We start from the raw sequence: 14,294 nt of genomic DNA, 5'->3' as shown, positions 1-14,294 counted from the left end.
GTGAAACATTTTCCCCTCCAGCCTTTCCTTCCCCTGAGCCTTTTTTGTGTGCTGTAGCAAAATGTGAGATGGAATTTGAGCTGCAGTGGGTGTAATTGTTGAACAGCCTGCCCCGGCCGGCCTCACCACTGCCAGAGCGCTGCCCACAGCCACTTTCTGTGCTGACACAATGAAATGCATTTTTACAGCCCAAGACGTGACCCAGGCTGAGTTCAGAGCAGAGCGTTTTTGGAGTACATGTGACTCCAAAGAGGCCAGAGGGGAGCCCTGGGCTTGAAATAGGATGGCATCACAGCTACAGAGTTTCCCCAGTCACTTTTAAAAATGCTTTTCCCACACATTTTGTGTGCTGGGACACGAAGGCTACTGCAGGACCTGCTCTGCCATGTCAGCATCAGCCTCTCTGAATTGCTGTGAGGATCAGATGGGTCCATCTTGCAGTCTCTTATTACCACCAGCAGAAACCCTATTTCATTCACCGCCGAAAAAAGACACTCATCCAAGGGCTTTTGCCGTCAGTCCCTCGGAGCTCTGGAGCCGTAAGTGGGATGCGATGAGCCCAGGGGCCATCCCTGCTCTGGAAGGGCTCTGCCGGCGGCGTGCAGCACAAGGGTCACGGCTGAGCTGCTGCCCACGCAGCAGCGGCACAGCTCGGGGTCAGCGCCCGCCGGGTGACAGCCCCTGATGGTTCCTCTGCCTCCGGCCGTGTCCGCAGGACAGCTCAGTCCCCTGGGAGCTCCAGCTGTGCCTGGGTGAGACGGGCGATGCCGGCTGGCTGCCACCTTTCGTTCCCGTTATTAACGGCGCCGCTCGGCACCGCCGGGGGCTTCGCCGCACGCAGGGGCCCCCGGGCTGCCCTCGTTCGCTCCCGCCTGGTACCGGCTTTGGATAAATCAGCGAAGGCTAGACAGTCATCAATTCCCAGTGCTCTCCTCCGGAGCTGGGCACGGATGAGGAGAAAGCAGGGAGGAGAATAAAGCCCAGAGTGAGAGCACAGGGACCTGCAGGTACAGGAGGGGTGTGAAGGGAAATTCAAATTTTTAGTGCCACCAGCTCAGCTGTGACCAAGCAGGGACAGAGACCTTAGGGATGCTTTTGTAGAAGCCATCATGCCAATGACCTGGCAGGGGCCTTTATGGGTGCTCAAGCAGGGATCTGGGTGAAAAATTGGCCAGCACAGAGGCAGGCAGCATGCAGCATGCAGACAGCAAGGGGACAGTTCAATCCCCTGCCTCCTCCCCATGGAACAGACTCCGGTCACAGACACAGAGTCCTGGTTATCCCCCAGCAGAGTCAGACTCCACTGGCCTGGGGGCAGTCAGTCCCTCCCAGGGCTGAAGGCTTCAGATCACTGGACGGCCATGGGCAGCACTCATCCCTGCCTCCCTGGCTGCCTCCCCCAGGAGCCACATCCCAGCTGCAACCTCCGCTTCACTGTATTTGAAGCACGTCCACATCACAGCACACACGGGCTCAGGAGCAAGGGCAGGGGCAATTTATAAAACACCTCCCCTAAGGTGGAAACATGAGACCCCCCATCTCAGCAGTGTCACACCACTAAAGGAGAGGGGATGGTTATGAGCCATTATTCCCTGCACAAATGGGCTTTGAATCATCATCCGTCACCAACACCCAGCAAAGGATGTTCCAAAAGTGTCCAGCAAAGCCTTTGTGGCTCCTTTCCACCACGGCACAGGTGACCACAGTGCCCATCACCTGGAGATCCTTATGGAGCCTCCACAGCCACACTCTGTTGCTACTCTGGGAAGAAATCAGCCCTGTCAAACATCAACAAGACCAGACTGCTGCTTTGGGGTCTCAGGTCCATCTCCCTGGGGTGGGATCACAGGAGGGCAGGGCTCCTCAGCTGCCCCACCCCTCCTGGCCTGGCAGGGGAATTGGGTTGTTATGGAGCAGCAATGCAGGAATTGAAAGCCTTTTTCCTTCTGGAAGCCCTTGAGGCTGCCAGTCTCAGCTGAGCTGCCGCTTGCCAGCAGTTTTTAATTTCTTCTCTGTTTCATCTAAACTTTCCATTGGGTTCCTCATCCATCTGAGCTGCAATGATAAATATGGAAATAAAGAGGCATTTAAAGCCCCTCTCTTGGGCTGGTTTTGTATATAAACAAGCTGTGCTCACAGCATCTTCCTCTCCACGGTGCTGGTACAGGAGCAGCAGGGTCTGCCCAGGACTCAGTGGGGTGAAGGATTTGGGGGGAATCCCTGGGTCACTGTGGGGAGAAAACTGCAGCAAAAGGGATGGGGCAAGCAAGGCCCACAGGCACTTCTGTAAAGGACTACATGGGAAAGAGCAACAGCTGAAGAGCTGAATGTGTGAATTTTGAAAAAAGGGTTTAATTTGCACAGAATCTCTTAATCCATTAATCACAGGGACATTTGTGTATGAAAACCTCCCTCTCATTTAATACTATCTCAGGTTTGTCCAAGAAGGCAATAACTGCTTGGCAGGGGAGTGGGAGGGGCGAGGTGGGACAGGCAGAGGCCATGGGCTTGTTTCCAGGGAGAGAAGATCAGCCATTAACAGTGTGGAGCCAGCACAGGGATGAGCAGCCATGAAAAGCACTGGACACAGCAGCACAGGAGTCACAGTGGCACTGGGGACACTAGTTCCCTGAAGGAGGATGCCCCAGTGCCTCTTAGCTCTCTGGAAGTTGCCTGCAAAGGCTGCACAAACTTGCCTGGGTGCCTGGAACAGAGGGTTTGGGGGTTTAAGAGCAGACTCTGACATCTTCCCTTCCCCTCCACCACAGTCCCTTCCTCTCCATTCACACTGCTCCAGTGTTCCTTCCCTTGCCCCACAGAGCTGGGGGTGTGGGGATCATCCTGGAGGCAGGGGGAAGCTGTGGCAGCAAACCATGGACTGATCTATTCCCTGATCCTCACCTGATGCTTCTCTCAGGTTTAACCTGTTCTGCTTTAATCTCACGTGCTTTCCCAGCAAAGCTGGCCTTGCACTAGACCAGCCAAAGTCTCCTCATGTCCCATGATGGTCCCACAGACTTCAGACTTCCCTGTCAACCAGCAGGTAAACAAAATATCTACAAACCCAGCTGCCTTCCTGGAGCTGCTACCTGTGTTCCTCAAGGGAGAGAATAGGAAAAATTAGTATGCGGCTTCTTCCTCAAGAAATCAATGCGATCTCAACTCACTGTGAAGTTCCCTGACTGTTAGAGATGCTGCACTGGTAAAAACTAACCCTCAGAGGAGAAAGACCAGGGAAAAAAAAGAAAGAAAAATAAATTCCAGTGACTAGACAAGTCTAAAATGTTGCAGAAGGCTAAACTGCCAGGGCTGGGGTTTGTTTGGAAGTCCCAGAGTGGAGAGGGCTGTGCAGTCCAGCTGTTTATCACCCCACCAAGAATCAGCTGTAATTGTTAATTCTAATTGGAGATGTTGGGTAAAAATGTAATCAAGAGTTTCTATTAGGGGGGGAAAAAAAAGAAAAAAGACATTTCATCAAAATTAAAAATTTTGTTTTTAAGAAAGGGGGTAAACGTTGAAGATTTTGTAACAATCCATTTCAGCATTTTCAAGATGAAAAGGGATGTATTTTTGCTGTGAAATGCATCATCAATTCAAATGTGTTTTATCTTACAGTCTGCAGAGCAAAAAATAGTTTTCAAATCAAAGCAAAAATGGTAATTTTAGGCATTTTCTTTTAAAAAGCCTATCTGGGGGTTTCTGTCCTAATTAAGAATGATTATTGGTTTTCTTTTTTCCTTAATGGAATAAGCTGTTCCTAGTTAGCTGTGCTGTAAAACACTGGGTTGATGTGCCCACCCATCTGTCCCCAGCACCTGACCCCAGGGCTGTGCTCACACCACCCCACTCTGGGTGCCAGCACTGCCTGAAATCCCTGGGATTTGAGTCGGGCTTTATAAAACTCACAGAATCAAAGCAAATCCCTTGCTGTCAAGAGACCTGGTGGGGCACTGGAAGGACACAGGTGTGTTTGGTGGGCCTTGTGCAGGTCTGAATTCCTAAGGTGAGCTGATTGTGGTGCTCACACTCGGGGCAAGGCAGCTGCAGCCCCCTCTTGTACCCCGTGGTTGATGCCATGGGATTGCCACAGCTCCCAGCAGGAGTTTGCTTCCTGGAGGATCCTCTCTCCAGGATTAGCAGATCACATTTATCACATTGAGCCAGTGGTTTAGGATCTGGTAGATGAATAGCAGAGCTTGTGGCTTGTGGTAGGAGCACTGAAGGAGAGGACAGAAAACATGGGTGTTAAATAGGAGCTGGGAGCAGAAGGGGGCAGCAGGGAAGGAGACTGGGCCAGGGAGAAGCTCAGAAGGAGGAGAGGAGGGTGGAAGAGGAGGGGAGCAAAGCTCAAGGGCTCTGCCAGCGATGAAATGGAAAAAGAAATTGCTGTGCAGCATTTTCAGCCCAGAACAGAGGGAGCTGCATGGGCTCCTCGAGCTGCCTGAGTGCATTTTGAACAACAAAACCAGCAGGCTCTGACAGGGCCAGGAGACCCAGGCGGGCATGGAGGGGGAACAGAGAGAGGGGCTGCAGGCCCGGGGGAGGCAGGGTCCCACAGGCAGGGCACACTCCTGCCCAGCCACATCCAGAGGGGCACTGCCCTTGCTGCTGGTGCACCACCCCTTTGGCAGACTGATCGGGGGTTATGTAACCCTTCCCGATTGCTCTTTCTTCTGGACCAAGTGGGGTTGCTGCTCCAGCTCCCTGCAAAGGAACAGCCCGAGCAGCCTTTCCCCCAGCTTCCCAGAGGGACACAGCCAGCCCCAGCCTCTGAGACAGCTGAGCAGCAGGTCCTGCCCCACTGCCACCCCAGGGGAGCTGTGCTGGCAGAGCTGGCACCCAGGGCATGGCACCAAGCCCCACTGGGAGGCTGCAGGCCCTTGGCCGGGGAAGGAGGTGGTTGGATCATGGGTTCTTCTTGCAGGGAGCAACTGGTGGATGAAGCCTGGAGCACCCACTCACGTGGGAGCAGATACAGGATAACACACTGCACCAGTGCTTTATGCACCTAACTCAAAATAAGCTTTCTTTTTAAAAAACATATCTGAGACGAATGATTTTTCTTCTTTTTTTTTGTTATTATTTTGAAGTTATAAATTACTGAAAGACTTCTCACTACTCTCCCAAATCATTCTCAGGCAAAGAAAAGGCACTTCTACCTTCAACAGTGCTTTGTAACAAAATGAGTCAGGTTCATTTTGCTCATGATTTGCCCTTGGCTCCCTTTGTCCATGTCTTAAACAGCATCCTGGCTTGCTCTGATTAGCAGTGTCTCCTCGGAGGCAGAGGAGGTCCTGCAAGAGCTGGAGGTATTGCAGGTCAAGATTAAAGTGCTCTGCATGCCATTCACTGTCCAAACTATAACTGGCTTAACTCAGTGCAATTAGATGGCTCAGAGGTTATGGAGTAACGGCAGCAGTGTTTCAGTGCCGCTGATTAAAGCACAGCCCTGGCATTAAGGGATGTGATTAAAAGGTGGTGTCAGGGCTGAGACCTGGCAGAGGAGCTCAGCAGGCAGGGTTAAATCCACAGCTTCTTCTGGGGTTGGACACCTCAGGGCCTGGAAAAGGTCTCTTAAGTATCAGCTGAGCCAGCTCAGCTTTTAGGTCTGGAATGCCATCTTGTGATGGCAGTGGGGAAGTGGAAATGGCCCCTCTGTGAAGTTGGAGGAGATGATGGAATTACAAAAAGGGTTGGGTCAGAAGAGACCATAAAAATAATTTTATTCCTCCCCCTGCCATGTCAGGGACACCTTACACTATCGCAGGCTGCGTCAAGCCTGGCCTTGGACAGTGCCAGGGATCCAGGGGCAGCCACAGCTGCTCTGGGCACCCTGTGCCAGGGCCTGCCCACCCTGCCAGGGAACAATTCCTAATTCCCAATATCCCATCCATCCCTGCCCTCTGGCAGTGGGAGCCATTCCCTGCGTCCTGCCCCTCCATGCCTTGTCCCCAGTCCCTCTCCAGCTCTCCTGGAGCCCCTTTAGGCCCTGGCAGGGGCTCTGAGCTCTCCCTGGAGCCTTCTCCTCTCCAGGTGAGCACCCCCAGCTCTCCCAGCCTGACTCCATGGCAGAGGGACTCCAGCCCTGGGAGCAGCTCCGTGGCCTCTCTGGACTTGTTCCAACAGCTCCAGGTCCTTCTGATGCTGGAGCAGCACTGCAGGGGCATCTCACAACGGCAGAGTAGAGGGGGACAATCCCCCCCTCACCCACTGCCCACTCCTCTGTGGGTGCAGCTCAGCACAGGGGAATTTCTAGGCTCCTGCTGTACATTGTTGGCCCATGTTTGCCGGGGTCGGCTGCCAGTGGTCTCTGCCCCAGCATGGGAAAAGGTGGTTCTGGGCAGGCCACGCTCTCGAAGAAGAAGTCTGGACTCTTGCTTTTTGGTCTTCAGTTGAGTTTATTGTTCCTTATCTACAAAGTTTTTCTGTCTGTCCAGCCAAGGTCTGATCAGCAAGACAGCCAAGGGCACTCTTCCCCCGCCCACGGGGCGGTTGTCTCTTTTATAGTGAAAACTACGTATTAGATATTTACCTTCTATTTCCAATACTTTCTGCCCTTGTTGGCAAGTGCACCTTCTCTATGAACCAATCCACACATGCCAACATCATCCTGAACATGGATGCCAAGAAGAAGAAAGAAGAAGGACAGGGCACGCCCAAATTCCTCCATCTTAGGACTCCTGACCCATGCACAGGATTCTAGACCCCCCTGTACAACATATAAAACCCCCCTGTACAGTGCATTATAATTCAAATTTTATCAAGTGAATGTCATCCCCTCACCATTCAGGCCTGAAATTCTCTCATTTCCTCACATTCAGGTGTCTTTGGCTTCCTGCCAGGGTCTCCAAGCCCCTGCCAGGGCTTTGAGACATCCAGGGCATCCAGAGAGATGCTCTGGGGTCCGACACATGTTCAGCTTTTAATCCATGATATCTTCCAAATCCTTCTCTGCTGGTCAATGAGCTCTTCTCCCAGTCTGTGCTCATGTATGGGGTTGGCCTGACCTGGGTGCAGCACCTCAAAGCGTGCTGAATCTCCCAAGAGAGGAAAAGGCACCATCGAGGCCGTGGCTGCCCCACCACCTCTGCTGTGTGGGAGCCGAGCAAGGCTGGTGTCCCTCATAGGGCAGTGCAAGCACCAGCACCCACAAGGTGTCATCATCATGGTCCCCAGCCATGACAGACACCAGGGGGACAAAAGTTCTTCTCACCAGAGCCTGAACGTGCTTGGCTGTGGGTCTGGAGGTGACCACCATGATAAATGATGATGTACACCCACAAATCTTTTCTTTCATAGGTTTACTGAATTTTCTTCCTCTTCCCACAGTACTACTCTGTCTTTTGCTCTGGTGACTGACGGTGTGGCCAAATGATGTTGAGCCAAAATCTGATCAGTACAGAAGGATCACAGGACCAACCCTGCAGTGCCAGAGCTGGAGGTGAGCAGTGACATGGGGCAGGCAGCGAGCCCTGAGCATGGGTGTGTTCAAGACTGAGGTGACAGTAAAGGATCTCTCTTGCTGCCACAGAAGCTGCAGACATTGGCTACATGGGGGATGTCCCACCCCAGGCTTGGAGCACACGTATTTTGAAGCACTACAGCTCCATGCCAGTGCAGATCTCTTGAGTGGATGCACTGTGCCAGCAGACCGTGCTCATGTCCTGGTTTAACCCATCCTGCTAATTTATGGGAGCAAAATCACTCAGATGTGATTTCTCCTTTATGCTGCAACTGAGCATTCACACGGCAGAGGTTACCCAGGCTTCTAGAGCCTGTTGAGTTGCTTTGAACACAAGCTGCAGGGCTGTGCTGGGATGCACACAGGGAGCTCAGGGGAGGCTGTGTCTAGACTAGAGGAACTCTCCTGAAGGCTAGCTGGGCTTTTGTTTTGTAGTAACTCATATCTCTAATCTGGCTTGCAACAAAGCATCTCCGTCCCTTCAGACCCTGCCACAACACTTGCAGGAGAAAAGGAGGATCTGTTTAGTGGTCAGCAAGCCAAGATGAACAACAGGGACTGGCTGCAACTAATGCAGAGAGCACATTCCTGTGACAGAAAAGGGCTTCACTCCCATGGCAGAGCTGCTGTGTTTCACCTGGTTTGATGCTTTTCACCCAAAGTTCACAAATGATGTGCAGGCCTTAGTTTGAGGCCCCCTCTGAGGCCAGCAAGCAGAGGAAAAGCTGTGCACACAGAGGGAATCTGTACTGGGAAGTGAGGGACTGGTCTTGGCACTGAGAGTTGCTGACTTCTGGTATTTGGCATTCAGGAAGCTTTTGAAGTATCTCCCCAATCCTGCTGAAAATGTCTTATTAAAAGAGACAAAGCATATTAATTTGGGCCCCATCCTGCGCCAATGAATTAAACAGTTCCAGACTGAAGCTGTGGCTTAGGGTCTCAGCAGAGTCATCATCCATCCCTGTGTGGGCACGTGCCCTCGGTCATGGGCAGCGAGACCCCCAGGAACAAGAGCATGAAATGCTCTGTGTCTGCCCCTACCTGTCTCTCCCCCAGAGAGCTTTTGCTGTGCTGCACTGGGCATAGCTGGGAAACCTGTTCCTCACCAGGTTCATCACTTACAGGGGGAAGCACCGAGCTCCTTCTGCTCAGCACCAGCCTCTCTCCCTGCACACAGTCGTGTCCCGGGCACAACAAGCCCAGAGCTTCCCGGGACAAGGCAGGATCAGGCTGAGCTGGGGAGGAGCACCCCACATCCAGGAAGAATAGCTGCCTGCCTTGGGCTGAAAATACATTTGAAGACAGAGCTGGAGTGGATGATTGCCTGAGGCAAGGCACAGCTCCAGCTGAGTTCCTTGCTGAGCTCTGAGAGCATAAGGACATGAGGAGCATGTGGGAGGGATGCCAGGCTTTCTGGAAAGGCCTTGAAGTGTCTCACTGGGGCACAAAGCCCAGAGAAAAACTTCCTTTGAATGGATCCCCAGCGAGAGAGGTCACAGTTACGCTGCTGTGCCCAGACATGGATACACAGAGCACTGGGCTGATGTTAAGGCATCCAGTGGAGGCCAGGGAAGGTGTGGAATTGTGCTTCTCCCAGCAAGGCACTCGGCAGCACCCCAAATTTTTCTCTGCTTATTTCATGGCTGGATTTTTGTTGCTGGCAGCTGTTTCTGAGCTGACACTTCTACCTCCTGTGCCTGAAGTGGGACACATCAGGGACAAGCAGAGGCAGCTCACCAGCCCTCTGCTTTCCATGAGCTGGTGCTTGAGTTCAGCTCTCCCAGCTCTACAGATCCTGTGTTTCCTGCTCTGGCTCTGCCAGGGATGCTGGAAGTGTCCAAGGCCAGGCTGGACGGATTGGAGCAACCTGGGATAGGGGAAAATGTCCCTGCCCATGGCAGGGAGTGAGACAAGACGATCATTAAAATCCCACCCAGCCCATGCCGCTCTGTGACGGATTATCGAGGGTTTTTCCCCGCCCCGGGGGGAGCGGCCGAGGCGAGCGGGGCGGTGCCTGTGGAATCACCTCGGCAGCGCGGGGGGGGCCGGCTCCTTTTGTGCCGCCGCCGCCGTGAGGCTCCGGAGCGGCTCGGGCGGGCCGGGCTTCTTCCTCAGCTCGCCGCCATGGGGGCAAGGAGCGGCTGAGGCGGGCCGGGCTCCATCAGCTCGCCGCCATGGGGGCAAGGAGCGGCTCAGGCGGGCCGGGCTCCCTCGCCATGAGGGGCCGCCGCCGCCATGAGGTGAGGGGGGAACGGGGCACGGGTGGCGGCGGCAGCGGGGCTGGAGACCGGGGCTCAGGGGAAGGAAGGCGCCACCTGAAATACTCGCTTTTTCTTATTTAGCTGTTCCTGGTAGCCGGCAAGCGCTGCAGCCCACTGGGGGCTGGTGCCCGGGACTGGGGGTGTTGCTCGGCTGTGCTGTTCAGCATTAATTCCTCAGCCTCTCACTCGGTGGTGAGTGAGAGGCTGAGCTCAAAAGCCTTCACTCGGCTTTTGTGTTCTGCCATAAGCCAGGCCGCTGCTGTTGAACTTTATGAATACAGATGGACCTAATGGATTATTTGCGATGTTTCTGCTGTCCTCTCTTTAGGCCTTCAGCCGATGGGGGGATCGCGGTGACCCGCAGCTGTCGGTGGCCGGCAGCAGCCCTGAGGTGGCCCGACCTTGTCGTGTGTGAAACGCCCAAGCTGTGCTGTGCTGTGCTGGGACAGCCAAGGAGGCTCTCCAGGAGGGCACTTGAACCTGTGGAGAGGAGATGAGAAGGAATAACCTGCCCGTGAGAGACAGGGAGAGCTCTGGAGCCACGTGGGTGAGGTGTGACCATGAGCCAGTGAGGGGAAATGGGGAAAAATGTTTTGCTGTCTTGAATTAACTAAAAGGCCTCTGCTGGCTCCTGTGCTAGCCTCAGGTCCTCAGGGTGGCAATAACATTGCTGGTTTATCCAGCAGTTAGGTTTAGCTTATCCCTCTTGCTGGATGAAGCCTTGATGATAGTAGGCATCATCGGAGAAGTGCCTCCACGTTTTTTCTGCCCTGTAAACCCCCCAGTTTTGGTGGGTTTTTTTCTGCCAGCAGTAGTCAGCTGCCCGTGGCTGCTCAGTGCCTGTGCCAGTGTTATGCTGCTGGGAGAGGAAGGTGCTGCTGAGCTTTCCTGGCACCGGTGGGGCCGTCCTGGTGTTCAGTGGTGCCAGGTTTTGGCAGCACTCTGCATGCCCGAGAGTGGAGTAACCCCTGCCCGTGGAGTTACAGCCTAGATTGGATGCAGACAACACACAGAAAATGGAAAATTCTGTTGCAGATATTTTAATGTGCATCTTTTATATAAAAATGAATGTCAGTTAATTAACTGGTCAATGCTAAGGTTTGAATAGGGGTCCTCTTTTCAGTTTCTTTATTGGGTTTTTATTACAGGTAAATTGTTGGTGTGAGGCTTGCTGGAGCAGCAGGAGTGGTCAGAAGTAAAGCTGTCGATGCTGCTTTGAAGATCCTTGTTTGAAAGGTATTGAGAAGATGGAAACCTGGAGCCCACAGTTTAAATGGGGCAGCTGGAGAAGAATTTGTTTTCAGGATGTGGATGTAGGAATTGGGAACAGCAAAGGTGATTTGGGGCAAAGTATAACAAGAATTATGTGTAGTGTTTATTGTTAATCTCCTCTCATTGCTTTTTTGGAAATACATTTTTATATGACCTCAATTAAACGTATTTATATTTAAGCTTGCTCAGTTTGCTTTTCATTATCTTACAAGGCTGTTGGATGCAGCAGGATTTGAGAGTGGAGACTGGAGAGGCTGTAGTGAGGCACCAGCTCTCATCCCTAGGCCTGGGGGGAAATGAGCCCACAAAGGAAGGTTGGAAAAGGCTGATGGTTGTGTAAAATACATCAGACCTGGTGGGGAGGGACAGACAGGGCTTCAGACAAAAATGGTATTTAAATGCAAAAGCTGGAACAAAAGCAGTATTTTACTCTCCAAAATGAGATTTGGATCCCTTTGGATTCCTTGCAGTCTTCTAGGAAACCCTGACTTTGTGAAATAATCCAGACTCCTTAAATGTCCCCGACACTGTTAGTTTAGCCATGAGCCCTTCTGCCACCTGAATATCCAGAGCTTTGAATGCCCTTTTTTTGTACTGCACATGGGAATACTTGTTAAAATACTAATCACTGGGGAATAAAAGTTTTTCCTGGTTGAAGCCTGAGTTCTGTTGTTTCTGTAGGAGCGAATCCCACCTGCAAAACTAATCAGGGGTTTCTCCATGGATTTATGTTGTGTCCAGCAATTTTCCTCTTTCCCAGGGCTGGGTGCCTGCTGCCTGTGTGGTGTGGGGGGGTCCTGCCTGCTGGCAGCCAAGGAACACTCACTTATGTCAGGGGGCTCTCCTGCTGGACCAGGTATTCCCAAAAGTGGTAAAAAATGGGGAATTTGGGCTTTTGCCAATATCCCATCCATCCCTGCCCTCTGGCACTGGGAAGCCATTCCCTGTGTCCTGTCCCTCCATCCCCTGGAAATTGTCTCTACTTGTTTCCTGTCAGCTCCTTCAGGTCACATCACCCCAAAGTTTCTCTCCAGGTGAACATTCCCAGCTGTGCCAGCCTTTCCTGCCAGCAGAGCTGCTCCATCCCTCTGCTCATCCTGGAGCCTCCTCTGGCCTGGCTCCAGCAGCTGCAGCTCCTCCCTGTGCTGGGCGAGGGCTGGGGCAGCTCTGTCGGTGGGGTCCCACCAGAGGACAGGCACAGGTGATGCCTCAAGTTTTAGCTTTTGTATATTTCAGATTCTATTCTGCTTTAGTGTGTAAGTTTAGGCTTCATATTATGGGATGGTGAGCTATCTTCACACAGCAGGGAGACAAATCCATATAGACCATATTGCCTCAAGGAAAGAAGAATAGCCCAACGATTTGTCAATGGTTTGTAGCCCAAATTCTCTTGCCCATCCAGAACAGACATCCTCATGCTGCAATTTGCATTACATGTGTGATATATTCATTTGTGCAGAAGCTGAAATTATTTTGGACAATGCAGTACAAGATGTCATCACTGCAGTACAGGGGAATGGTTTAGAGACTGCAGAAGATAAAGTTGAAAAGAAAGAACCTGGGAAGTCCCATGGCTTAAAATTGCAGAGAGACTAAAGAGTCTCCAGATCGGGCAATCACACATCACACACACAGCCCCTTTTGGGAGACTAAAATACATCCCCGTCTCAATCCACACCGACAACGCTGCGGTTTTCGCTCCTGCCCATGCTGGTGAGAAATCAAAAGATGCTATAAAATGTTACTTTTTAGCTTTTGCCACTTTCCCAGCTCCACAGGAAATTAAAACTGATCATGGTCCTGCTTATACCTCCCACTGATTCCAACCATTTTCTGACCAGTGGGCTATAAAACATGTCACAGCCATACCACACTCTGCCACAGGACACTCCATAGTCCAGAGGGCCCACTCTTCCATCCAAAGGATCCTTGATCAACAGAGACAGGGAGTCCACATACGATCTCCCATTGAGACACTGGCTAAGGCCCTTGATGTGCTCAACATTTTGAACAACTCCCCCAGTCATCAGGCATTTTATATTAAATTTGCAGCTCAATTAAAAGAAAAGCCACCTGTGTTGATCAAAGACCCTGAATCCAAACAAATGATGGGCCCTTTCCCATTCATTACTTGGGGGAGGGGATACGCTTGTGTCTCTACAGCAGCAGGCCCAAGATGGATCCCAGCAAAAAACATCAAACCCTTCTGCAAATGGCGAGGCAAACACCAGAACCACCATCAGAAGAACAGAATGAAAGCCTAAGAGAGACAGCAGCAGCCTGGAAAAGAAGAAGAAGAAGGACAGAAGAAGATCTCCTAAGCAGCGTGGACCACACAGACCAACACCAAGAGAACTCAGACACCACTAAGTGGGATATATCACTTAACATTTGGAAAAACTATATTCTAGCATTTATATTTGATTCTTCTAATAAGTTGAGTTCAAATCCTTGCCTTACAGAAGAGGAAGTGTAGTGGGACCAGAATTTAAGTTTCACATGGGAATCTCCCTATCTCTTTACTTTCAGGCCACCCAAGCCTCCACCCACTACTAAATTAGCTAAAGTCAAAGGATGCTGTCCTTTGTTGCCACTGCAGCAGGCAGCCACAAGCAGCAAAGCTCCTCACTATGCCACGTGCCTTCAGCTGGCTGCTTCCACAGCCAAGCCACAATTTCTTGCCCATGGCCACGTTTGTCCACCTCTTCTCACATAGGGAGTCAGTATACCAGAGCGTCCAGCTGCTCAAAGATCAAATCAACAAGATCCAGACAAAAGGCAACAACGACTGGCTCACTGGACTTTTGAAAGACTGGGGCATGAAAGGCTGGCTTTCACCTTTAGTCAAGACTGTTTTGGGGACTTTGTTTCTTGTATTCATTGTGTTGGTTATTCTATGCATTTTTGCTAAACGCTTGCAAAAGTCCATGGCAGGAGCCTTCATTCTTGAAAACAAAAAGGGGGCAGTTGTGGAGGGCCAGGGGCCTCTCATTGCAACTGTAATACCTTAGGGCAAAGGGGACCAAGGTGAAACAGAGAAACCCCTCTGAATGCAAGGCTCTCACCCATGGCCACTTGCAGCCTCTTGCAATCTGCATCTTTTGTTGCTATCACCCAGTTCAACTGCCATTTTTTCCTTATATATACTCTCCAGAAAATGTTCTTCCCTCTCTTCTCCCCTGCTGGTCCTGGCTTTGCCCCTTCTCCCCCCCCCATATGAAACCCTCAGTCCCCAGCCTCATTTTCTCTCTGGCCCTGGACCCTCTTCAATGCAATGCACACGTTTGGAGTTGCACACA

At 51.7% G+C, this 14,294-nt stretch overlaps 2 long non-coding RNA genes and 1 other non-coding gene across 3 annotated transcripts; all 3 read left to right on the top strand.

The window, feature by feature from the left end:
- Window positions 1-832: 832 nt before the first annotated feature.
- Window positions 833-7,711, top strand: LOC135280084 (uncharacterized). The gene is made up of 2 exons (XR_010347155.1): window positions 833-1,007; window positions 7,330-7,711. It is a non-coding gene; the product is annotated as an uncharacterized LOC135280084 (long non-coding RNA).
- Window positions 7,712-9,515: 1,804 nt separating this feature from the next.
- LOC135280083 (uncharacterized) lies at window positions 9,516-11,174 on the top strand. Its single transcript, XR_010347154.1, has 3 exons — window positions 9,516-9,702; window positions 10,052-10,275; window positions 10,872-11,174. It is a non-coding gene; the product is annotated as an uncharacterized LOC135280083 (long non-coding RNA).
- LOC135280477 (small nucleolar RNA SNORA74) lies at window positions 10,528-10,730 on the top strand. Its single transcript, XR_010347395.1, has one exon. It is a non-coding gene; the product is annotated as a small nucleolar RNA SNORA74 (small nucleolar RNA).
- Window positions 11,175-14,294: the final 3,120 nt, after the last annotated feature.

The sequence above is a fragment of the Passer domesticus genome, chromosome 13 (assembly GCF_036417665.1).
Source record: "Passer domesticus isolate bPasDom1 chromosome 13, bPasDom1.hap1, whole genome shotgun sequence".
NCBI classification, from domain to species: Eukaryota; Metazoa; Chordata; class Aves; order Passeriformes; family Passeridae; genus Passer; species Passer domesticus.
Note: the sequence above shows the minus strand (reverse complement) of the source record. Positions and strands in the feature narration are given on the sequence as shown.